Below are 24,904 nucleotides of genomic sequence, written 5' to 3' on the forward strand. Positions count from 1 at the left end.
TTGGTCCAGTCGCAAATGGATGTGGCAGCGGCTACAGTATTTTCGTGCAGTCACTTCGATGTACTGTGTATTACCCGTTCAGTCTTCACTTTCGATCAATATACCAGCCATAACACTATTGACAGTTTCTGAACAGCTGCTACTTTCACTAAACTACCCTGCACCAACAGTATTTTGGAGTAATTCACAAATTTCAGTCTTGAACACGTTTTTTAAGAAGTAAATAGCAAAAGGGAATGAAATATAAAAAAAATTAACTCAAAGAAAAACAGCAGAGGAACAATATGAAATAACAATACTGAACGAAAACGAGAACGTCAGATGCAATAAAGAAAATTAAGCAAATATTACGAAGCACTATGTAAACAATCAAGCAACGCTGTAGTAGATATTTCGATGCAACGACGCTCAAAAGTTGGTAACTATCGATGTACATACACTTTGTGATCAAAAGTATCCGGACACCTGGCTGAAAATGACTTACGAGTTCGTCAGCAGTCAACAGTCAACAGACGAGGTTGGCCTGTACGCTTTTGTGCTGTACGTGTCCCTTCATGTTTCCACTTCACTGTCACATCGGAAGCAGTGGACCTAGAGATGTTTAGGAGTGTGTAAACCCCGCGTACAGACGTATGACACAACTGACACCCAATCAGCTGACCACGTTCGAAGTCTGAGAGTTCCCCATTCTGCTCTCTCACGATGTCTAATGACTACTGAGATCGCTGATATGGAGTACTTGGCAGAAGATGGCAGCACAATGCACCTAATATGAAAAACATGTTTTTTGGGGGTGTCCGGATACTTTTGATCACATAGTGTAAATATCGAGTCGTTAATGAGCAATACTGAGCAGGCTAGCTACACCTAGCCACGAAGGACCAATTTTATAAGCTAAGCAGAGTACTGTCGTTGGTAGATGGTAACGATAGATCGCTACCTTGACTGTCTAAGGGTTAAATCTCAAACCGCACATTCCAGCACTGAATCAAGCCTGTTTACGTTGTGCGCTTCAGAAGACGCTTCGCTACACAAAAGCCGGCTGGCCTGTTCGCTACGGCAGGCGAGCACATGCACTGCAACGCCTCCACGCTTTCCAGAAGACAATGGCGCCGCCAGCGTCGTCCCGGTTTGAGGAAACCCCGTAGTGTAGAAAGTGGAGCGGCGCGGGAAAGGCGCGCGCCGGCCGGAAGTGACGGTGCAGACGTTAACGGGGCCGCCGCGGAACGGCGAGGCGAGGCGAGGCGGCTGCCGGAAGCCCTCAGGACTCGCTGTCTGGAGCGCCGCCAATCACAGCCAGCGGCCGCCTGCTCAGCTGCGTCTCCACGGGAGGTGTCCCACTATAGCCCCGTTACTCCAGCGCTCGTAGCGTCCCCACGGTCTGAGCGGGTGAAAGGACGTGTCGCGCCGTCTCTTGCTGCTTGCAATTCGCACAAACACGAGTCTAGGCGCCGATCCGAAGCGGGTTGTCATACGGGTCATGGATTCGAAACAGTTAACTAAAGACGTTTATACATGGCGTTAAACCAAAAGTAACCTGTATTTTGAGAGGTGGTGGTATACGAGGTGTATTGAAAAGGTAAGGTGAGTTCATATTTTATGGAAAAATATTTATTTATTCATCAATATTCATGTTGTCCCCCTCAAAGTAATCCCCCTCAGATACAACACACTTGTACCAACGCTTCTTCCAATCCTCGAATCACTTCTCGTAAGCACTTTTTGTTGCAGCCTTGAGTACTTCCAGCGATGCTGCTTTTATTTCCTCAGTCGCTGAAAATCTTCGTCCTCTCCTAGGGTCTCTTCAGGTGTGGGAACAGGAAAAAGTCGCAGGGGGCCAAACCCGGTGAATATGGTGGCTGAGGCAAGACTGTCGTATTGTTTTCGGTCAAAAAAATCTCCCACAAGCAACGATGAATGAGCAGGTGCATTGTCGTGATGCAAAAGCCATGAATTGTTTTTCCACAATTCCGGACGTCTTCTGGCAAACGGCGCATAACGCCAAAGTAATACTCCCTATTGATCGTACGACCCTCAGGCAAAAATTCATGATGCACTACGCCACGGTAGTTGGAAAAAACAAACAGTGAGGAAAACTTTGACATGTGGTCGAATTTGGCGTGCTTTTTTCGGTATTGTCTCTCCGGCATGCTTCCATTGGGACGATTGGGCTTTGGTTTCGACGTCATAGCCATAAACCCCCTTTCAGCACTAATTATCACCCTTTTGAGCAAATTATTATCATCACTGACATCGTTGAAGAGCTTCTGAGCGATGCTCGTGCGACGATTCTTCTGATCAAAATTGAGAAATTTTGGAGCAAACTTCGCTGACACACGTCTCATGCCCAAAACTTCCGAAAACATTTCATGACAGGAGCCGTCCGATATTTTCTTCACAGCTTGTTGTTGATCTGCTGGGGCGTCCAGAGCGCGGATCGTCACTGGCATCTTCTCGGCCGTCTTGGAAGAGCTTGTACCACTTGTAAACACTTTTTTTACTTACAGCACACTCACGTATGCCAGAGTCAACATTTCAAGTGTTTTAGAGCGCTTGATTCCATTTTTCACACAAAATTTGATGCAAATTCTTTGCTCAAATTTTTATAATAATCGAAAATCGCCGAGCACACTAAAACACGTCTAACCTTTCTATCTGTCGAAAACAAACAAAGCAGGCTGTACACTTGAAACTGTGAACATATGTTTGGGATATGTGTACCAACATAACAAAAAAAAAAGATCGGTAATCGATCTTCCATTGCTGGCGCAGTTTGAAATGTCACCTTACGTTTTGAACATCCCTTGTATACCAATAACGGAAAAAAGGGTAGTAAACATGGTTTCTAAAATGCATACCTTAAGGGCTATGAGCATTTGTTCATCTTCCAAACCGTGCGAAATGTCTCTTGTACTACAACTTCTTTGCTATTGTGAACGACCTAAAGAATGCAGTTAACAATATGTTGTTCTTCGATACCATCCTCACCGGCGACTCGCAGTTGGCAACGGAACTGCACGTTTCCGATAAACGCCGACAGCCGTCATGCATGGACCCTTGCGGATCCAATGACGCCTTCAGTGGCCTCCGACTGCGATTGCCCTCTGCCCCCGCGATATGAGATGGCCGGCGGCAGCTACAAGGACCATTCTCAGTCGCAGTCTTCGACAGCCTTCAGTCTCAGTAGTAGCGGGAGCCTCACACGGCACGACACTCCTCAATTTGTTTCTTGTAACAGCTAGACTTTCTTGTTGTTTGTTCTTTTGTAAAGTTTCTTCACAACGCTTGGAGATAGCTACAAGTTAAGTAAAATTTGGTGTTTACAAACATATACTCATTTCCACTCCTGTCCAGCTTCCCTACGATGAACAGTTCCCCTAAGAAAACAATGAAATATAATTGCAAGAAACCATGTAAAAAGCCATGGTTTACTAAAGGGATAAAAATGTCTTGTAAACAGAAAAGGGAAATGTATCTTATAGCTAGGAGGGGTAATGATCCCGAAACAATGAATTATTATAAAAACTACTGCACTGTATTAAAAAAAATTATTAAGAAGTCTAGAAGTTTGTGCATCGTGTCTGAGATTAGCACATCTGATAATAAAATTAAAACAATTTGGAATATTGTGAAACGGAAAACAGGGCAACCGAGAGCACAGGAAGACTGTATTTCTATCAAACACAGTGAAAAGTTTGTTAACAAGAAGTCAGAAATAGAAAACATTTTTAATAATCATTTTTTAAGTGTTGTAGAGAAAATAGGTTCCAGATATTCATTAGAAAATGCAAGGCAGTATATGGAAGAGGCAGTACCTACGCAATTTGATAAAACTGAAATTCAACCCACCTCTCCTACTGAAGTTAGGAAAATAATAAATTCACTCAAAAGCGAAAGCTCACATGGAATTGATGGCATTTTCAACAGAGTACTAAGAGCTTGTTGCCAACAAATAAGTAGGATTCTCAGCCACATATGTAGTAGCTCACTGAAACAGGGAATTTTTCCAGGTAGACTGAAATATGCCAGTGTTAAACCATTGCATAAAAATGGGGATAGATCCGATGCTAACAACTACCGCCCAATCTCACTTCTGACAACTTTATCCAAAATTCTTGAAAAAGTAATATATTCAAGAGTAGCATCACATATTTGTAAAAATCTCTCAAAGACTTTTGGCTGTGTGGATCATGAAATTATTCTTCATAAGCTTAAGTATTGTGGTATGAGTGGGGCAGTGCACACATAGTTTAATTCATGCTTAACTGGAAGAATGCAGAAGGTTGAAACTCACAGTACAGGTAGTCTACAAAAACCAGCAGAGTAATCTATCTGCGGAGGTATCAAGAATGGTGTCCCACAGGGTTCAGTCTTGGGTCCCTTATTGTTCTTAAAATATATCAACGACTTGCCACTCTATATTCATGAAGATGAAAGTTAGTTATTTTTTGCTGATGATACAAGTAAAGTAATCACACCCAAGAAGGAAGAATCAGCTGAGGAAATTGCAAATAATGTGTTTCAGAAAATTATTAAGTGGTTCTCTGCAAATGGACTCTCATTAAATTTTGAGAAAACACAGTTTATACAATTCTGTACAGTAAATGGCATAACACCACTGATAAAGATAGACTATGAACGGAAGTCTGTTGCTAAGGTAGAATACTCAAAACTTCTGGGTGTGTGCATTGATGAGAAATTGAATTGGAAGAAACACATTGATGATCTGCTGAAACTGTTAGGTTCAGCTACTTATGCTATTACGGTTATTGCAAATTTTGATGATAAATATGTATTTAAATTAGCCTACTATGTCTATTTTCATTCACTGCTTTCATATTTTGGGGCAATTTGTCATTAAGAGAGAAAGTATTCATTGCACAAAAGCATGTAATCAGAATAATAGCTGGAGCCCACCCAAGATCACCTTGCAGACATTTATTTAAGGAACCTGGGATATTCACAGTACCTTAGCAATACTCATATTCACTTATGAAATTTGTCATTAATAACCCATCCCATGATCTATGGAACAAGGATTAATGTATGTATGTATGTACGACAACTGCTGCACCATTCTGTAGACTACCTCTCCTTATTATTCTGTGTGAAGTAGTACACAACAGATTCTGTTACTGTGAAACAGCAGGGATTCTAATGTAATTTGACTGCTATTAGTTGGTTAGTTAGTTACTTGTTCCATAGCTCATTTGAACGATTCTGTTATCGACATGATGTGGAACGAGTCAGTTTACAGGATATTTAGATATGATTTGCGTTAACGTTAATGAACACATTATTATTTTAGCTCTACTCATGCAACTACACTTAAATAAAAGTTTTTTTTACCTGACTACCATATCTTAAATAGAGATTAATCAATAACATAAAACGAGTTGTCCAGGGGAAATGATTTCAAATTAGACTTAAAAGTTGCTTTGCTACCTGTCAGACATTTTATGGTATTGGGAAAATGATGAAAAATTCTTGTTGCTGCATACTGAACACTTTTCTGAGGCTCTGAAAGCTTTAATAACGGGTAATAATGGTCATTTTTCCCTCTAATGTCGTAACTATGGATACCTCTGCTCTTTACAAATTGTGATGAATTACTTATGACGAATTTCATTAGTAAATATATACACCGCGACGGCTGAGTAAACATGCCTAGCTCCTAGAAGAGGTACCTACATAACGTCCGCGACTGATCACCGCATATTATTCGTACTTCTCGCTTTTGTGCAATCAATACGTCCTTTGTAGGTAATGGGCTACCCCAGATAATTATAAGATGTTATTGACCGAAAATATGCAAAATATGGCACGAGCTATCGAACACGGGTGTGACTGGTTCTGCTCTATCCTCCAACCACAGTTGCGCAAAGACGCTCTGTGAGTGGTTTAGGAATTTGGTGTTGAACCTACGGCCTGCAAGGTAGGAAGACACCATCTACACATGCAGAGTTCAGAAGAGTTCAGCACTATGGACAGTGAGGTAACCAGACAATGATCTCAATGTCGGTTCCACTACACTCCCTGTAAAGGAAACGTTATCGCTAACAGAAATTACTGTGCGGGTTCAGGCGTAACTGTATGTTAGCAAAAATGAAAATCTTAGATTTTCGCTACTAAGGTTTATTTTCTCTAAGTATGACTTCATGCCATAGCGATGTTAACAGAATTACGTAAAGGATGGTAAAATATTCACACTGGGTTTTCACAATTGTGAAGAGAAATTCCTTACTATTACAAGGTTCTTTAATGGTAAGATGATCAGGGGTCGATTAAATACCAACAAATTAAATACACTTTGGGCCAAAGATATTAATTACGCTAAAATGCACAATGAAAATAGCCAAATTTGAATGGAGGTCGGTAAAGAGGAATCAAAAAGAAGTACACAATTAAAAGAATTCATAACTCTACAGTGGCTGATCAGTCCATTTCGTCAGATTGGACATCCCGTGTTTCTACTTCAATTAGGCCAGACAATCGTGAATATTTAACTACAGGTCATGATTGAACGTAAAAAAAAGAGATGGAGATGACCGCAGGTCAGAGTGTCAATTGAATATCACTTGCTGGCGTAACACGGCGTGTGTGACGGCCGTCGGCGCTAGCTGTGAACCTGAGAATCTATTCTAAATCTCTCTTGACTCTTAAACCACTAGCTGGATACACTTCTTACGTCTTTGGTGAAGCCGAGACTCCTAGTTATTCCCTAGCTAAGTTAAATGGCACGGTACACGGTATTTGGCTGGAATAGTGCATACGCTGCTGCCTTCAAATCGCTCCCAAGCGTTAACTATCAGTGCTCGGGGAGATTCTCTGTACTAGGAGTCTTTGCAGTTTAACTCATTTCGAGTTAAGACGAGCTTGTGAACAAATGTTCACATGACTCTCGCAATCGTCTCAGCGCTGCGCGACTGTCTTGATCAAACACTCGACGATTTCTGCAAGACCAAGAGAGCCAATTACTCTGTCTGCAATTTGCTTACATCAAAGCTGCTGGCCACGCATTTTCCTTCTGGCCAGTCTGAGCATTCGTACTTCCTTATAACTCCACCCACTAGAGTTTTTGTAGCCTATCACAGGTCTCGTTTCTTTCGTAGGGCAGACTATAACACTGAGATAGACAGCTTTTTCTTTCACGCCAGTTTTTAACGCAAGTGGCTACAATGAGTCACCTATGTTTTGTGTAGGGTTTCTCGTGACGTTTTATCTCCGGACATTCTATCTGGCATCTCCCTCCTTGTTCCTGTAGAAATGCTTTCCGAAGGATCGTCGCTAAAAGCAGGGACAAGGGGCGGCTTTAGCCGACAGCGTTCGTAGTGGCAGCAAGCGTCTCACTGTGTCCACTAGATGCCCCGTGGAGAACTGTGTTGGCCTACATGGGACGGGCATTGCCGTCGTAAAATTCTCTTTCCCTCAGAACTGTGTCTCGTGGCTCGGGTCGAGGAAATTAACTGTGTGCAATTACTAGTGTGAGCCTTAGTGGTGTATATTCACGAATTGATGGCTTATTTACTGCATCAGCATTTTAATAACATTCGTTAAATTTTATGTGACATATCGAGTTCACTGGAATTGGTGGAATTCAATGTAAGGTGTGTTATTTGTTTGACACTTTGCAGGTTAATACGTTGGTTACCAAGATTAGCAATTATAACATAAGGAAAAGGTGCTGAACTTAACTGTTTGAGAAGCTCAGTACTATGATTCTTTCATTTCAAGTTTTCATCACTATGTACAGCCAAAAATTCTACCCTGTTTAATAAATTCTGCTACATCAGTTATTGGTATGACTCCAGTTGTTGTACAAAACTGAATATAGTGTGTTTTTCAAAATCTAGGGAAAGTTCATTTTCTGAGAAGGATTTAGTAATTCCTTGGAAAACAACATTCGCAATCTCTTCTGTTGCTTTCTCTCTAATGATACTTGTTATAACGCTAAAAGTACAATTTCTGGTTTTTGAATGTTAAGTGGAAGTTCATTTACATATATAAGGAGTAGGAGTGGATCCAAAACTGAACCCTGTGGAACTCCCTTTTGGATCTCTCTCTCCAGTGACTAAAATTCTGTACCCTTTCAACATTGTTCAAATTATTCAGCTTCACTTTTTACATTTGGTTTGTTAAATATGATTCAAATCAGCTGGGTGTAAAATCATCAATTCTGTAAAACTTAAGTTTTTCTAAGACACTTATACGATCTATACAATCGAACACCTTGGAAAGATCACAAAAAATACTAACTGGCGTTGCTTTATTATTTATAGCTTGTTCTATTTGATGAGTGAATGTCAGCGAATGTAGAAATAGCATTCTCAGTCGAATCATCCTTCTGGCATCCAGACTGTGATACGCTAAGCATACTGTTTCTTCTTAAATGTGAGACTGCGCTTCAATACATCACTTTTTCGAATGTCTTGGAAAACAATGTCAATAATGAAACTGGACAACAATTGTTTAAATCTGTCTTGTTACTTTTCTTATGAAGAGGTTTAACAATTGTATATTTTAACCTCTCTGGGAAAATTCCTTGCGCCAGTGACGCATTTCATTATCACTAAGGACATTACTTACAAAGTTGGGACAACTTTTTAGAATTCTGTTTAAAATTCTCTCAACATCACATGCGCTTTTGTTTATTTGAATTTTTATAGTTCTGTTAATTTCAGTAAAGGCTGTTGCAGCTACTTCTGCTTGATTCACGCTTTGCAGAATGACATTTTTAGCGTAACGCTGTAATTCAATGAAGAGCTAAAGAAACTGGTACAGCTTCCTAATAGCGTGTAGGGCCCCAGGGAGCACGCAGAAGTGCAGCTACACGACGTGGCATGGACTCAATTAATGTCTGAAGTAGTGCTGGAGGAAACTGACACCATGAATCCTGCAGGGCTGTCCATAAACCCGTAAGAATACCATGGGGTGGAGATCTCTTCTGAACAGCACGTTGCAAAACATCCCAGATATGCCCATAAAGTTCATGCCTGGAGTTTGGTGGCCAGCAGACGAGTTTAAACTCAGAACACAACAAACATATTCAGTTTACAACTTTATAATAAATCTCAAGCGAAATATTACGAACACTTGGAAGGCGAACAGCGTGAAACGATGTGCAAAGATAAAAATAATAATAAAAAGCGCTATTAAGGGGGGATTAACGGAATATGTAAACATTTATTTTAAAAATCATTACAGCCATATTTATTAATGTACAAATGTAAAATTTTGCATATATAAAGCAAAAGAGCGCTGTTTTAACGGAAAAATATAATAAAATTTGCAGGATTAATATTTTGCCAGAAATTTTAATTTTTAATTTTTATTGTCTTTTTTTATAAAAAGCAAAATTATAATTATGCAATTAATCTGAAAATTTTATTGTAGTGTCCTGAGAAGGTTATAAGACCACTGATCTGCAGTTATTAATTTACGGTACCAATTGTATCATTAAAATAATTTTTAATTTAGCAGATACGAAATTAATTTTTTTCCTACATACAGTCATCTGAAAATCAGAATGTAATTGCAGGATCTCGTATTTCATAGTTCCAGGGAGACAGCAACATGTTGCGCACAGTTCCTGAAAATTGCATCGCATTATAGCATATACTTTTTGAGAAAAGGCTTCTAATAACGTAAAAAATGTAAAACAGAGAAAATGTGGTTCTTCTCATACTGCTGCATTTAATGAGCTTACCTCAATTTTAAAATCCTCCTTACTGATACTCCTCATCCTCCAGGTTTCTCTTCTCTCCTCTTCGGATCTGCCTGGCCTGTATTTGCAGGTGAGACACTGATCTGTTAGCTTTCTTGACCCTGCTCTCGTCGATGATGTAAAATGCTTTTGTTGTAAACACACCAGGATCTATACCAACACTCTTCAGCACTTCAATTCTGCCATTATTTCCGTTATTATAAAATAACACTGCATCATAGACACCCATTTTGAGTTCTTCAAGCCCACAGAATATTCTTTCTTGAGCATCTAATCCAAATTAAGTGACTTCATTTGTATTTTGTGTATTTCCGTAAAGACACTTCCTGAATAAATCAGGATTTGGAAGAAACCTGAATGTGGGCTTACTTGCATTCATAACAGGTTCGACCACGTCGTTGCACGAGATGTGACAAGTTCCTACGTTCACCTTGGACCAAAAAATTCTAGACCGACAAAAAAAGCTAATTACGTATTGGGTAGTAATATTCCCGAATATTTACGGTGTTATTTTTGAAGTTTTCCGCTGTTATTCTTCGTCATGTACGGCAGTATATTATTTTGTGCCTCCTACTAAAGGTGCCAGCAGACGCAGCGTAATGGGATGTCTTTTTATTTTTCAATTTTTTACTTTTATTTATTTATTTTTGGAATATCGCACGACTTCCAGTTATTCTCCGTTGGAGGTGTCTGAAAAGAAAGTACTAATTTTAAGTTTTAATTTTTAATTTTTTTGTATTATCTTAATTTTATTGCCTGTTCGTTTGTCGGCCACCGGGTACTTGAGAAGCGCAGAGACGCTGGTAGGCGTGCTACTAAGGGCACATGTTCCCCACTATAGAAAGAAAGAAAATTACCTTTCAGATGCAAATTTTTGTTTCACCTACCACGTACCCTCTGCAGTCTGCACCTCGTTTCATCCCTGAGGTAAGGGCTCAAAGACCAATTTTCCGTATGCCGTGGTGACAGAGGCATACAGCGTTTAAAATTTATACAGTTTATCAGCTTTTGTTGGTACAGACGAACTTTCTGCCTTTGCTCTCAGGAGATTTTATCGTCAGAACTGTTAGGCACTGTACTGTTGCGACCTATACGATTCTGGACTTCGCCTTCGGGTAGGGAGTCGTCGTTGAGTACGCAGCGTTCAGTGCTTGAGAGCACTTCGCCTATACTCACGTTGAGACGTTATCTGAACTCCGTCCTTGTGCCTGGGAGTTCGCGTTTCTCGTGTGTAGAACACAGAGAGGAGAAGACAGTATTAGATTAAACTAGCCAGAGGACCGTCTTGTGCCGTCCTAGTGTCTGAATGAGTTATTTTATACATTTTGTGGCTGGAGTTTTCTGTCGTCGCAGACGTGAACGAGAACCATCACTCCGACGCACCGGACGCAGTACATATGGTGATATTGCTAATTGCTTCGGGTTATTAGGGCTGTGATCACGTAAATTTTATTTCCACTGAGGTTGCACACCACTGTAGATCATCTTTGAAAGTAGTGCCTTCTAGTGTTTGGTACGTAGATGATGTCAGTCATCTCGCCTCATTTATATTAGATCGCGCAGCCATAAAAAGGGGTAGATTTGGGCAATTGATCAATCATATTAGTTAGGAAATCCATTTGTATCTCTTTATGTCCACTGGAGATTGATGTATAAACCTTTGTGATATATAACGGGGTTTTAACCTACAAGAAATGTACAAGCAAAAACAACATGTATCATTTAGTAGTTACTGTTTCCCGTCATCATTAATTTATGTTTATGTTGTAATTTATATATTAAAGAGCAAGAAAAAGGAGGTAATCACCATTAAGAGACCCTAAGATCTGCTTCAGGGGGTAGCCAAACAGGGCCAAATCTTCATTTTCGCGTTCAGTATTTCCGTTCCGCACGTTCATTTTACACCCGCCTGGAGTAGCATCTTGGAAGTTTAGCAGTATTTTTTTTAAATTTCTTGTTTTGTAATTTTTCTTTCTTGTACAGAAAGTCCCTACGTTTTACGGAGGAATCGGAAATCTGTATTTTCGAAAACAGAACTGGAAGCCCCTACCCGTAGGGAAATGTCCCTACGGTTAGCAACTATGACTGAGGTTCATCGGAAGAATCCTAGGAAATGTACTCCACCAACAAAGGAAGTGCCGCGTGGGATTAGCCGAGCGGTCTTAGGCGCTGCAGTCATGGACTGTGCCGCTGGTCCCCGCGGAGGTTCGAGTTCTCCCTCGGGCACGGGTGTGTGTGTTTGTCGTTAGGATAATTTAGGTTAAGTAGTGTGTAAGCTTAGGGACTGATGACCTTAGCAGTTAAGTCCCATAATATTTCACACGCACAACAAAGGAAGTAGTTTACAAAACAGTCGTTCGACCAGTTGTTGAATGCTGCTCGTCAGTATGGGTTCCGTACTATCTAGGATTGATAGAGGAAATAAAAAAGAACCGCGGAAGTGCACCGCGTTTCTTTGTCGATTCAGTTAGCTAACGCGAAAGCGTCACGGAGATATTCAGTCAGCTACAGTGGCAGACGCTACAAGTGAAGCGTTCTGCATCACGTTATGGTCTACTTCTGAAGTTCGAAGAGCGTACATTCCTGGAGGAGTCAACCGAAATATTGCTTCCTCCTGTATATATCTCGCGAAAAGACCGTGAAGGTAAAAATTAGACAGTAACCACACGGAGGCTTACCAGTAACCTGTCTTCCCGCGAACCATACGCGAATGGAGCAGAAGAAGGGGGGACGCGACGGCGCTACACAAAGTACCCTCCGCCAGATACCGTAAGTTGGATTGCGGAGTGTAGACGTAGACGCAGACGTATGACGTAAGAAACTTGTTCACATTCACCATCACTTCCGCATTCAAGCTGTCCAGTATAAAGTGCAGCACTGAAACTTTCTGGCAGATTAAAACTGCCTGCCGGACCGAGACTCGAACTCGGGACCTTTGCCTTTCGCGGGCAAGTGCTCTACCATCTGAGCTACCCACGGACCACTTAGGTCCCGTCCTCACAGCCTTACTTCCGCCAGTACCTTGTCTCCTACCTTACGAACTTCACAGAAGCGCTCCTTCGAACCTTTCGCAAGGGTCCCGAGTTCGAGTCTCGCTCCGGCCCACAGTTTTAATCTGCCAGGAAGTTTCATATCAGCGCACACTCCGCTGCAGAGTGACAGTCTCACTGTGGAAGTGCACCACTAACTACATCTTCCAAACGATGAAAGAGGTATGTTGTTGTCATGAAGTTATGTCAGCGCACTGTAAAAAATCTGCTTTTACTTCTGTGCAGAAAGTTGACTGTGTAGTATAGAACGAAGTCTGATGATGAAATGACCATCGTGTGACTTTCGTGGTGGTTTTTCGCATTGTCGTCTTACAAAATTAATGGTCCTTCTCAAGTAGAGCTTATCCTGCCTAAAAAAAGTACACAGTGCATGTCACGACATTGAAATATCTGCGGTTTTGTTATATTATATCGATATTTTGTTTGTTAGTATTACGAAAGTTCCTTTCTTGGACCTTGGTTAGCCGGCCGGAGTGTCCGAGCGGTTCTAGGGGCTACAGTCTGGAACCGCGCGACCGCTACGGTCGCAGGTTCGAATCCTGCCTCGGGCATCGATGTGTGTGATGTCCTTATGTTAGTTAGGTTTAAGTAGTTCTAATTTCTAGGGGACTGATGACCTCAGAAGTTAAGTCCCATAGTGCTCAGAGCCAAGACCTTGGTTAGGTGATCATTCAAGTGTCTTGCTTGTAGTAAGAAGCGCAGTTTTGCACGCGAATGCTTCACACCACTGTTTTTGCAATTATCGATTTGTATTTTAAGCACATTTTTGTGTGGCTCTGAGCATTCGACGTCACGATGTAGAACATGGACCATATTCAGAGTTTTCCTTTAGCTTTTCTTTGCTTTAGTATTACTTTCGTTCTTTTAGATTACTCCATTTTCCGCACGTCAGACCAGGTTCGGTCCGATCTTCTGGGGCTTCCCTGCCAGCTCATATGTCAAGTAGTGAGTTTTCTGCCTAAATTTGTTCCAGCCCGCTACATGAAGCTGCGTTATGCTCGCTTGTTTCAGTTCTTCTTTCACAGCATCTATTAATTTCATTGTTTCAGTTTTAGCTTTACGGAGAGTTTCCTAGAGTTTCACGACCTGTCTACATAATCTGGTTATTCCATTGTTTTAATATTCCCGTACGATATAAGCCTAAGTTTCCTAATATACGAATAAATGTTAGTATACTTCTCAAGTTATTTACATTCTCTTAGTCTGCAAGTTTCTTCTTCATTGCAGATAGCTGCACAATATGCAAAATATTTGCAACGCAATTAATAAACAAAATGAAAATAAAGGGAACTAACACACTTTCTTGCGGTATACTTGAAGTTACGTCAACATTTCTCGATGACTCTCCGTCGAGTGCTGCCTTGCGAACTTGGATGAAGTAGATTCTATATTCCTCGATTTCCGAAAAGCGTTTCATACGGTGTCCCACTGCCGACTGTCAACGAGGTTACGAGCATACGGAATAGATTCCCAGATATGTGAGGGGCTCGAAGACTTCTTAAGTAAAAGAACGAGTATGTTTTCCTCTACGGCGAGTGTTAGTCAGAGGCAAGGGTATCGTCAGGAGTGCGCCAGAGAAGTGTGATAAGACCGGACGTAAATGATCTAGCGAAGAGGTCGGGCAGCAATCTGCCGCTGTTTGTTGATGATGCTGTGGTGTGCGGGAAGGTCTCGTCATTGAGTGACGTAAGTTAATGCGTTTGAGTAGGAGAAACAATGCTGTAATGTCCGAATACAGCATCAGCAGTGCTCTACTTGATATATTTAAGTCGATTATAGATCTCGCTGCAACACTGAAAAAACCGTATGAAATGAGCATGTAAGGGTTGTAGTGGGAAAGGCGAATGGTCGGTTTATTGGGAAGCTTTAGGAATGTGCGGATCCTCTGTTGAGGAGACCGCATAGAGAACACTAGTGCCACCCGCTCTTGAGTAGTGGGTGAGTGTTTGGCATCTCCACCATGTTGGATTAAAGAAAGACCTCGAAGCAATTCAGAGGCGGACTGCTAGTTCGTTATCTGTAGGTTGGATCAACGCACAAGAATTAGAGAGATGCTTTGAGAACGCAAATGGGACTCTCAGGAGGAAATGTACCGTTCTTTTCGAGGAACACTATTGAGAAAAATTTGAGAATCGGCATTTAAAGCTGATCGCAGAACGATTCTACTGCTGCCAACGTACATTTTTTGTAACAACCACGAAGATGAGATAGGAGAAATTAGAGCTTATACGGGGGCTTCTGGACAGTCGTTTTTCTCTCGCTCTGTTTGCGAGTGGAACAGGAAAGGAAAAGACTAGTTGTGATAGAACGTACCGTCCACCACGCACCGTACGGTGGCTTGTGGAGCATGTATGTACATGTAAATGTACGAGGGTAAGGCAATAAATAAAAGTCGTGTGACTAGGGCCTCCCGTCGGGTAGACCGTTCGCCGGGTGCAAGTCTTTCAATTGGACGCCACTTCGGCGACTTACGCGTCGATAGGGATGAAATGATGATGATGATTAGGACAATACAACACCCAATCCCTGAGCGGAGAAAATCTCCGACCCAGCCGAGAATCGAACCCGGGCCCTTAGGATTGACAGTCTGTCGCGCTGACCACTTTTTTGTTTCAGTTGGTTCGGTATTGTTTGTCGCGTTTGGTCTGGGCGAACTTCACAAGACATCCGTTCAAGCTGATCGTTAATTCTTTTACTCAGTTTTTTATTACAGAGGGCAAGCAACCCTCTGACCGAACACGCTGAGCTACCGTGCCGGCGTCACTCAGCTACCGGTGAAGGACAAGTCAATTATTATCCCCAATTTCGTTACATTTTTTTGTTTATTTTGGTAGTACTGTCGTTTTACGTTGATGACGCATAATTTGTGTATTTGTTGTTATATTTTCGCAATTTTCAAGCTGCTAGGTTAGTTTCGTTATCGCTGCCGATCTGTCAATCATGGCTGCTCCGCTGTCTATTTGCACCAAAGAAGAGCAACGTTCAGTGGTCCGTTATACGTGGTCGGAAGGTGTATCAGGTGCCGAAATTCACCGAAGGCCTTTGGTACAGTACGGGAACAGTGTTTTGCCACAACGAAGTGTCTACAAATGGTCGCACGAGTGTTACGCACGTGAAGGAGCCGGATGACCGTTTACCGTCACAAATGGAGAAACCACTGAGCGTTCACGTGAAATGATTCTCATAGACAGATGATTAACTATTGACGAAGTGGCACATCGTCTGCAAATTAGTCACGGTTCTGCCTACGAAATCATCCACAACAGAATTGGGTGTCATAAAGTTTGTGCAAGATGAGTCCCAAAACAACTCACACAGTTGCATGAACAAACGCGCTTGGACATCTGCAAAAAACATGTAGATCGCTATGGTAACGATGGGGACAACTTTTTAGACAGCATCATTACTGGTCACGAAACATGGATCCATCACTATGAGACGGAGAATAAACGGCAGAGTATGGAATGGAAACACCCAAATTCGCCGGCCGGGGTGACCGAGCGGCTCTAGGCGCTACAGTCTGGAACCGCGCGACCGCTACGGTCGCAGGTTCGAATCCTGCCTCGGGCATGGACGTCTGTGATGTCCGTAGGTTAGTTAGGTTTAAGTAGCTCTAAGTTCTAGGGGACTGATGACCTCAGCAGTTAAGTCCCATAGTGCTCACAGCCACTTGAACCATCCAAATTCGCAGGGAAACTGATGCTTACAGTTTTTTGGGACGCACAAGGCCCAGTACTGCAAGATTATGGGGAAAGGGGCACAACAATAAACAGTGTACGTTACAGTGAGATGCTTACTGCGAGGCTAAAGCCTGCAATTCGAAGCGAAGCCAAGGATCGCTGTGAAAAGGTGTTGTGTTGTTGCACTGAAACGCTCCAGAAACTCAAATTTGAAGTACTGGATCATCCTCCATATAGTCCCGATCTTGCCCCTTCTGACTATCAATTGTTTGGTCCACTCAAAGAGGCATTAAGGGGCCGTTGATTTGCCTCGTACGAAGCAGTGAAAGAAGCGGTGCATTCCTGGCTTGCAGCTCAACCGAGAATCTTCCTTTATAAGGGCATGAGGAAGCTTGTACAAAGTGCGTTGAAACGCAAGGAGACTATGCCTATGTTCTTGTAAGTTTCCAAATTGATTACAATGACATTTTCGAACTACTTTGCGGATAATAACTGACTTGCCCTCGTAGAAGATCACATCCTACTTACCAAGATATCCACAGTCCAGTCACAAAATTCCTTTCGTAACTCTTACGATCGTACTTGCCTTTATAAGCGCTAGCTTGGTACTGGATCAAACGCTTTTCGGAAGTCAAGAAACAGTGCAACTACGTTGTTAAAATGGCTTTCAAAACATCACGTGAGAAAAGCACCAGTTGAGATTTTTACGATCAGTGCTTCCGGAATCTATCCTGGTTGGCATGATGGAGATCATTCTGTTCAATACAGCTCATAAGTTTAGAGCTCAGAACATATTGTAAAATTCTACAATACATGGATAGCGGTGAGATTGCAGATACGTCTGGTGTGTCCTTTCCTGCAATTGATCAGTATAGTCACCCGTCAGTCTGCTAGAGCAGCTTACCTTTACGTGTAAAGCAACGTCACTACATTCTCCGGTTCAGGCTCCTGGGGAAGAATGGGCTGCCGTTCCTCCACAGACATTACATACATCATTGACAGTGTCTCCAGCAGACTTCAAGTTGTCACAAAGGCGAAAGGTGGACGCACCCTAGATTAATGTCCACTAACAGGTGTCTCAATACTTTTTATCCGACACTGTACTTATTTTTCTGAAAATTTCAAAATTCTTTTTCCACTTTATGTTATGGAAAACATATTTTAGGTCGACATATCTTATGACGGTCTCTTGGATTTTCACAATTCTAGTTCCTGTTATCTATCTAAACTTGAGAAATGCGTTGCAGTTTCCTGAAAGATGAATATCATCTTCTTTCTAGTGTCTGCTGTCCGCCCCGAGAGTTGAGTGGTCAGCATGACGGATTACAGTCCTACGGGGCCGGGCTCGATTCCCGGCTGGGTCGGAGTTTTTACCCGCTCAGGGACTGGGTGTTGTGTCGTCGAATGTAATAACACGTGTACCAAGGCGGCCGGGCCTTCCCTGCAAAGGGCCTCCCAGCCAATGACGCCAAACGCTCACTTCCATTTTTCTAGTGCCTGCTAGCTGAAGTTTTTCAACGCTTATCATACATGCTTTTCCCACTCAAGCAAGCAGTTGACGATACGCAACGCCCTTGTTTGTACAAGTTGGGCAAAATCCAACTGCTCCAGCGAAATATATTCTGCACCTGAAGATAGGGAACCCAACTTACGCATATGCACCTGGAGCAGATGGTGTAAATTTGGTTGCCTATCTTAAGGTAGAGAAAATATTTCGCTATAGCAGTTGGAGTTTACCCTCCTGTACATGTTCCATGTCCACTGTTAGTCCAACCTTATATGTGTTCCATGCACTCAAGTCAAGTATGGGCTGTAAAGCGTTTTGCACGCATCTTGCACACACGAACCGTAGTTTCCCAGTACCCTGCGAGTGAATCCGAAGTATCTGCGCTAGCAGAATAGAAATGCGGAAAACAAAAGTCTGAAAAGAGTTTATTGGACTCATCAAAACGGAACAATAATACATTATCCAAAAGAACAACAGACCTGATCCCAACTGTGGATGGACACAAACACAAAATAACAAATAACAACAATAATAGAAAAAGACCCATCTCTTCATAGGGAGCGAACGCAAACAGTTCTACAACGTCATGAGGTTCGTCGACTACACCAAGAGATCGGCCAGCTAGAAGAGGTGTCTTGCCTTGGTTGCCAGGGCGACAGCTCTGTATCCTTCCGAGCGGAGCGTCGAACTGCCCTTTGCCAGCACTGTGCCGCCTTATAAAGCCCGTTAGCGGATGTATCTGCCGGAACTATTTGCAATCACGTGGCTGGCGTAGCAAAGTAGACCCTAGGCTAGCTGCAACCTCTGGTGAAGCCGTTCTGCAGGCTCCGCGAACGGGTAGCAGTCCCTGGCGGCCGTTGGCGGCGACCTGATGGTGTGTTGTGGTGTGGCCGCCGATAAGTCTGCTTTGACAACACAGACGACGAAGGTTTTCCTGGTGAATATTCACCCTGTGATGCAGGCATCCCATGATGGTTAGACGTAAAGTGGGATGCCCATGTAGTAGGCGCTATGATGTCCGAAGTATGCGGCAACAACAGAATCATAGATAGCCATTTGCTTCATCCTTATGATCGTTCCCCTCAGTGTCTGCAGATGATTCTCCGCCCAGGACAACATGCTGACGCCTGTCTTCTTCTTCCCTGCCTTATTTGGCACACGACAGGGGGTTGGCCCTCCTAGTCTTTTTACCCCATTGTGAATGTGTATGCATCAATTCTGGGTGCAGTCCCATCCACTAATCACATGACGATACCCGAACTGTTTAATTTATTAATGCTGCATGAAAATATGCACAAAATTCCAGAATGAGATTTTCACTCTGCAGCGGAGTGTGCGCTGATATGAAACTTCCTGGCAGATTAAAACTGTGTGCCGGACCGAGACTCGAACTCGAGGCGTGAGTCGTGCTTGGGTAGAGCACTTGCCACCGAAAGGCAGAGGTCCCGAGTTCGAGTCTCTGTCCGGCACACAGTTTTAATCTGCCAGGAAGTTTCATGCACAAAATTAATTCTAAAACCAATTATTGCATATCTAAGTAGAACCATACCCTTTACTTCTGTATGTTGAAAAGTCTTTCCATTCTTTTTCTGCAATTTGGACAGCTAGCCAGCTGTGAGAGTGCAAAGGGGCTCCAAGGGGGCACTGCATCAAACGGTGAACATATTTCTCCTGAAAGCCAGGATTCAGTCAAGTTCATGTTGGAAACCCAATGCTTGTTTCCGACAGATGTGAGGACCCCAGGCAGTCACCATGGGGGCAAGAGTGCCCAGCATGTTATAAACTTTCAATCACTGCACTCATTTGGAACATAGCCTTTGTAAAGCAGCCCATTGTTGGCTCACGAAGTTATTTTCATACTAATGTCAGATACTTGGCAATGCAGATATGCTGCTGTTTCTATTGGACAAAATGCGACCACTCACATATAGCGGCTGATAATTTCTGTCTATTGCTCCATGCCAAGAGAGAACTGAGCAGTATTGGTTAATCACAGTAGTTTCGTTAGAAAAAGAGATATTTTTGGAATTATAATGAACTTTTTATTGGTCAGAATTGGGAAAGTTTACTGCTATTGGCTAGCGAGATTCTGGCGCTGGCAAATTCAGCTAGATTTTGTGAAGCTGAGGAGGAAGACTCTCGTCTCAGGGCGTGATAGTGTACGCCACTTGGTCCTAGACCTTCAGGGAGAGATGACTGCATTTCAGTACTGCAGAAGGAGGTGACTTCGCTTTAGAGCTGATCGCAGATGCCAGGGCTGAACCTATTCTCAGCCACCACTGCAGCCATTCTTTCCGCCTGTTTCTCAACAGGGCGGTAAGCTTCGGCCACATTTGTGAACGTTGTCGCGAGGAAACCGCAAAGATGTTTATTTGACGTCACAGTTTCGTTTTTCTCAATTAATTCACGCAGTCCGCTGCACTAAATATACGCTTAGGAGAGAGAACTGATCTCTGGTCGTATTTTTCTCCGACGTTTCTTTATTCTGTCAATTTATTCAGCAATTATTGGCGATTTTTTTTCACAGTTTTTGTACAAGTTCATCTCAAATGCAGCCACCACGTGTACGTTTCTGTACCCTTTTATATTTCATAATTATTTGTATTGTTTATTCAGCGACGCCGGCTGCTGTGACCGAGCGGTTCTAGGCGCTCCAGTCCGGAACCACGCGGCTACTACGGTCGCAGGTTCGAATCTTGCCTCGCGCATGGATGTGTGAGATGTTCATAAGTTAGTTAGGTTTAAGTAGTTCTAAGTCTAGGGGAATTATGACCTCAGATGTTAAGTCCCATAGTCCTTAGAGCCATTTGATTCAGAATCGCGACAGTTCATCTGTCAATAAGTCAAACTGTTATAATGATCTTTTGTATTATGTGAGTTGTGGTACCCATATTTCATGTTTAACTGGGCCACCCCAGTCTAATTCAGATATTTAATTACAATAGCCATCCATTGCGCGACTTTGCATTTTCACGCCACGTGCTGTCAAGAAGAGCGATCTGTTCACTGCATGGATCACCTGGTCCAGATTTCATAGCAGCTCTGGCGTGTGGTAAGTGCTAGACTGATACCTCACGCATGACACGCCTGTACCAGCGTAGTCGGTTCTCTTGAAGCTTTCCCACTGTATCTGCACCTACAACGAGCCTCTGATTTGGTAGTGTTCCAGTTTAATCTAGTGCTACATTTGTCTTATCGATATTGCAGACCTCACCAGGTAGGAACTACATCCATTGCTTCTAAGTGGTTCACATCGCTTCACGACATTCCTCTTATTTCAAACACATACTGATCTTCATCACCTTCGTGTCAAAATTATGTTACCCAAAGACCGGAAAGAGTAAAACACGTAGAATAGCCAGTACTCCAGCAGACTCCAGGAGCGAGTGAGCAGCGCTCGAACATGATGTTAGCAGTCATCTTTTTGTTCGCAACAGTTGTCGTGATGAATCACAATAGTAAGCAGTGATCTGTAATCTTAACACAACATTTTATTTACTAGTCACAGACCATACCTATATCAAAGAGTTTACAACATATTATGTCTTTCAAAAAGTATCACTGTTCAGAGATGTAAATGTCCCGACGACTTCAACTCCAACGTCCTCCCCACTCTGGTCAACCTCCAGGGCGGTCACCAGCTGAACCACACGTGCTGCCGGCCGCTGTGGCCGAGCGGTTCTAGGCGCTTCAGTCTGGAACGGCGCGTCGCTACGGTCGCAGGTTTGAATCCTGCCTCGGGCATGGATGTGTGTGATGTCCTTAGGTTAGTTATGTTTAAATAGTTCTAAGTTCTTGGGGACTGATGACCTCAGATGTTAAGTCCCATAGTGCTCAGAACCATTTGAAACATTTGAACCACACGTGCTATCTGCTGTCCTGGCGCGCGCAGTATTATCGCCCTTATTTTATTGTCTCTTTCCTGTACACATATTTCTATGTTCTCTTTCCTCCACATATGTCTTGGTCGTCCATCCTCTTGCATCAAAACCAGACCGCCAGGTTGGAAGTCAATGTATATGTGCGTCTAACTTTGAGGAAGCTCCTAGGCTCCACGAGATACTTCTTGGTCCATCATTCCCAAAAAGGCATCTGCAAGTTTTTGCTGTATAAATTCTTTGTTCGATTTGTGTGTGATGGTAGGTTCTGGTCCAGTGAGCACATTTAACAGGCCTTCACCAACCGGAAAGTTGCGCGTCATCTCCTGGAGAGATTGGCCTTGAGTTTACTGCAGCTTCGATGCTGACCAAAATGATATAGAGTTGCTCTGTAGCTAGACTTGATCGTCCCAACACCTTACGTAAGTACTGCTTGACAGTGCCCACCATCCTCTGCCAAGACACCCGTGGCACAGTGAACTTTCAAATGATTTCGTTTTTGGCGAGGAAGCTATGGGTCTCTGAGGAGGTTAGTGATTTTCATAGTTCCGATAACTCTTGGTTAGCGACTTGAAAGGTCTTTGCATTGTCGATGTAGATGGTGTGCGGCAATCCACGTCTGCTAAAAAATCTATCTAAAGCCATCAAAAATGTGGTATTCATATTGGGACAGAGCTCTATATGTACTGCAGATGTTGCTGCGCAAGTGATGAGTGTTACATAGGCCTTTTCCATTGTCAAGCCTGTCTTGATGTAAAGAGGGCCAGCAAAGTGTATACTGGTGACAGTAAAAGGCTTAGATGGTCTCATTCGGACCGTGGGTGGGGCCCCTTCAAATTATTTTCCTCTTGAAGTGCCTTGAACTGGTAGGTGGTATGTTCCTATGGGACCAAACTGCTGAGGTCATCAAATGATTCAAATGGTTCTATAGGACTTAACTTCTGGGGTCATCATTCCCATAGAACTTAGAACTACTTAAACCTAACTAACCTAAAGACATCACACACATCCATGCCCAAGCCAGGATTCGAACCTGTGACCGTAGCGGTCGTGCGGTTCCAGACTGTAGCACCTAGAACCGCTCGGCCACCCCGGCCGGCCTGAGGTCATCGGTCTCTACTCTTACACACTACTTAATCTAACTGAAACTGACTTACGCTAAGGACAACACACACACACACCCATGCCCGAGGTAGGACTCGAACCTCCGACGGGGGGTACCACGGAAAGGCGCCTCAGGCAGCGCGGCTACCCTCGCGGCCCTCTTGAAGTGTTCATGATGTTGCATGGTAAACGCGTATGCAGAACTCTTTTAATGGTTCGACGACTTTCAAGTATCTAAAAATCTTCCCAACTTGGACACCAAGGTGATGAAGAACGGTATGTGTTTGAAATAAGAGGAGTCTCATGAAGCGATGTGAACCATTTAGGAGTAATCGATGTCGTTCCTCCCTGGTGAGGTCTGCAAACTGTAGCCTACCTCCCAGACGAATGAGCCCGTCTTCAATGAACGGATGAAAGCGTCAAATTTTAGAGTCTTGCCGGGCTGGTTTACCGTTCTGGAGTCCGTGGAATTCCCGCGGGAAGCACTGGCGTTGGACTGTTTTGATCCGGTAAGTACGTGCATTTAGAGCTCGACTGCTGTCAGCTCTCCAGCAAGTTTATCTTTGTGGCGAATCTTACGTATGAAGCGAAGGATCCAGCCGGTTTTACGAATTAGTCTCCAATAGGAGCTTAGCTTGGAAATGTCTATGATACTGGGAGGTATAACAACTGCCATCACGTGTTTTACGTTCCTTATTTCTTACTGGAGGTCATGACGCATATTTGGAGTACCAGATGACTAACTTTCGTATGGGTGTGCAAGTCATGGCGGTCCTTCTCACCAAACACGCGCAGATTGCATTTGATTGCCAAGAAGTCCTGTGTTAGGTGATCCTCTGGGCTATGATTTCCAGGACAATGTCTCCATTGACTAGGGGACTTACATGTATGAATTTCTGTTACTCTATTACAGATGAAAGTCTTCCATCGATTCGCATCACTGCGTATCCAGCCTTAGGTCACTGCACCGTCCGTTCACAAAATTGCATGACTAATATCTTACCCTGCAGCAGCCGGCCGAAGTGGCCGTGCGGTTAAAGGCGCTGCAGTCTGGAACCGCAAGACCGCTACGGTCGCAGGTTCGAATCCTGCCTCGGGCATGGGTGTTTGTGATGTCCTTAGGTTAGTTAGGTTTAACTAGTTCTAAGTTCTAGGGGACTAATGACCTCAGAAGTTGAGTCCCATAGTGCTCAGAGCCATTTGAACCATTTACCCTGCAGCTGTGCAGAAATATCTCAGTAATCGTGCTCCCACAAGTGCACCTAGAAGTTTGAGACGTGGCAGCGTCACTCTTTTGACAAGTGCAGCTCTGTCCTTGCTACAGGCCAAGTGAATCACTGTGTTGACGTGTAGAACACTACGGATGTACAGAGCTGCGCCACTCGCTCGTTTCTGCGATCTTTGTTAGTTGATATCCATCGTGGGATACTAATGCAAGACATTAGAGGTAAATTGGACACCCAGGTATTCGGCTGCGTTGGCAGATTGTTGAGTAGCAATTCATTCCAGTCAATTTCCCTACACCACTCTTCTTGGAACCATAGTTTCCCCATGATTGACACAGGTGGGAATAATCCTAGTGTGTGGTAAGATTTATCTACAGTCTACAATAATTTCATTCTGGTAGTAGATTCGTCAGAAAAATTTTATGTGACATTATCCGTGTTAATTTGAAAGCTGTCCGTTGCTTTGTTCCAATATAAGCCTAAAACTTCGGTTCTCCATACGTGCTGTGACTGATCTGAAGTAGTAGCTCATTTCGATAATTGAAAGATCGCTATTTTGATAAGCGCCGTCAGTTTGTAACACACAGCGATAGCGCCATTGTCGTCATCTGCATCAAACGCGAAGTCATCCATGAAAACATTGTTGGACAGCGTTGCTGAATGCGGGAATGGACTGAACGTCAAGCCGAATGGAAGTCTAGTCAAACGGTAAGTCAAAAAAATGGCTCTGAGCAC

This window comes from Schistocerca serialis, chromosome 10, assembly GCF_023864345.2.
Source record: "Schistocerca serialis cubense isolate TAMUIC-IGC-003099 chromosome 10, iqSchSeri2.2, whole genome shotgun sequence".
In the NCBI taxonomy this organism is placed as follows: domain Eukaryota; kingdom Metazoa; phylum Arthropoda; class Insecta; order Orthoptera; family Acrididae; genus Schistocerca; species Schistocerca serialis.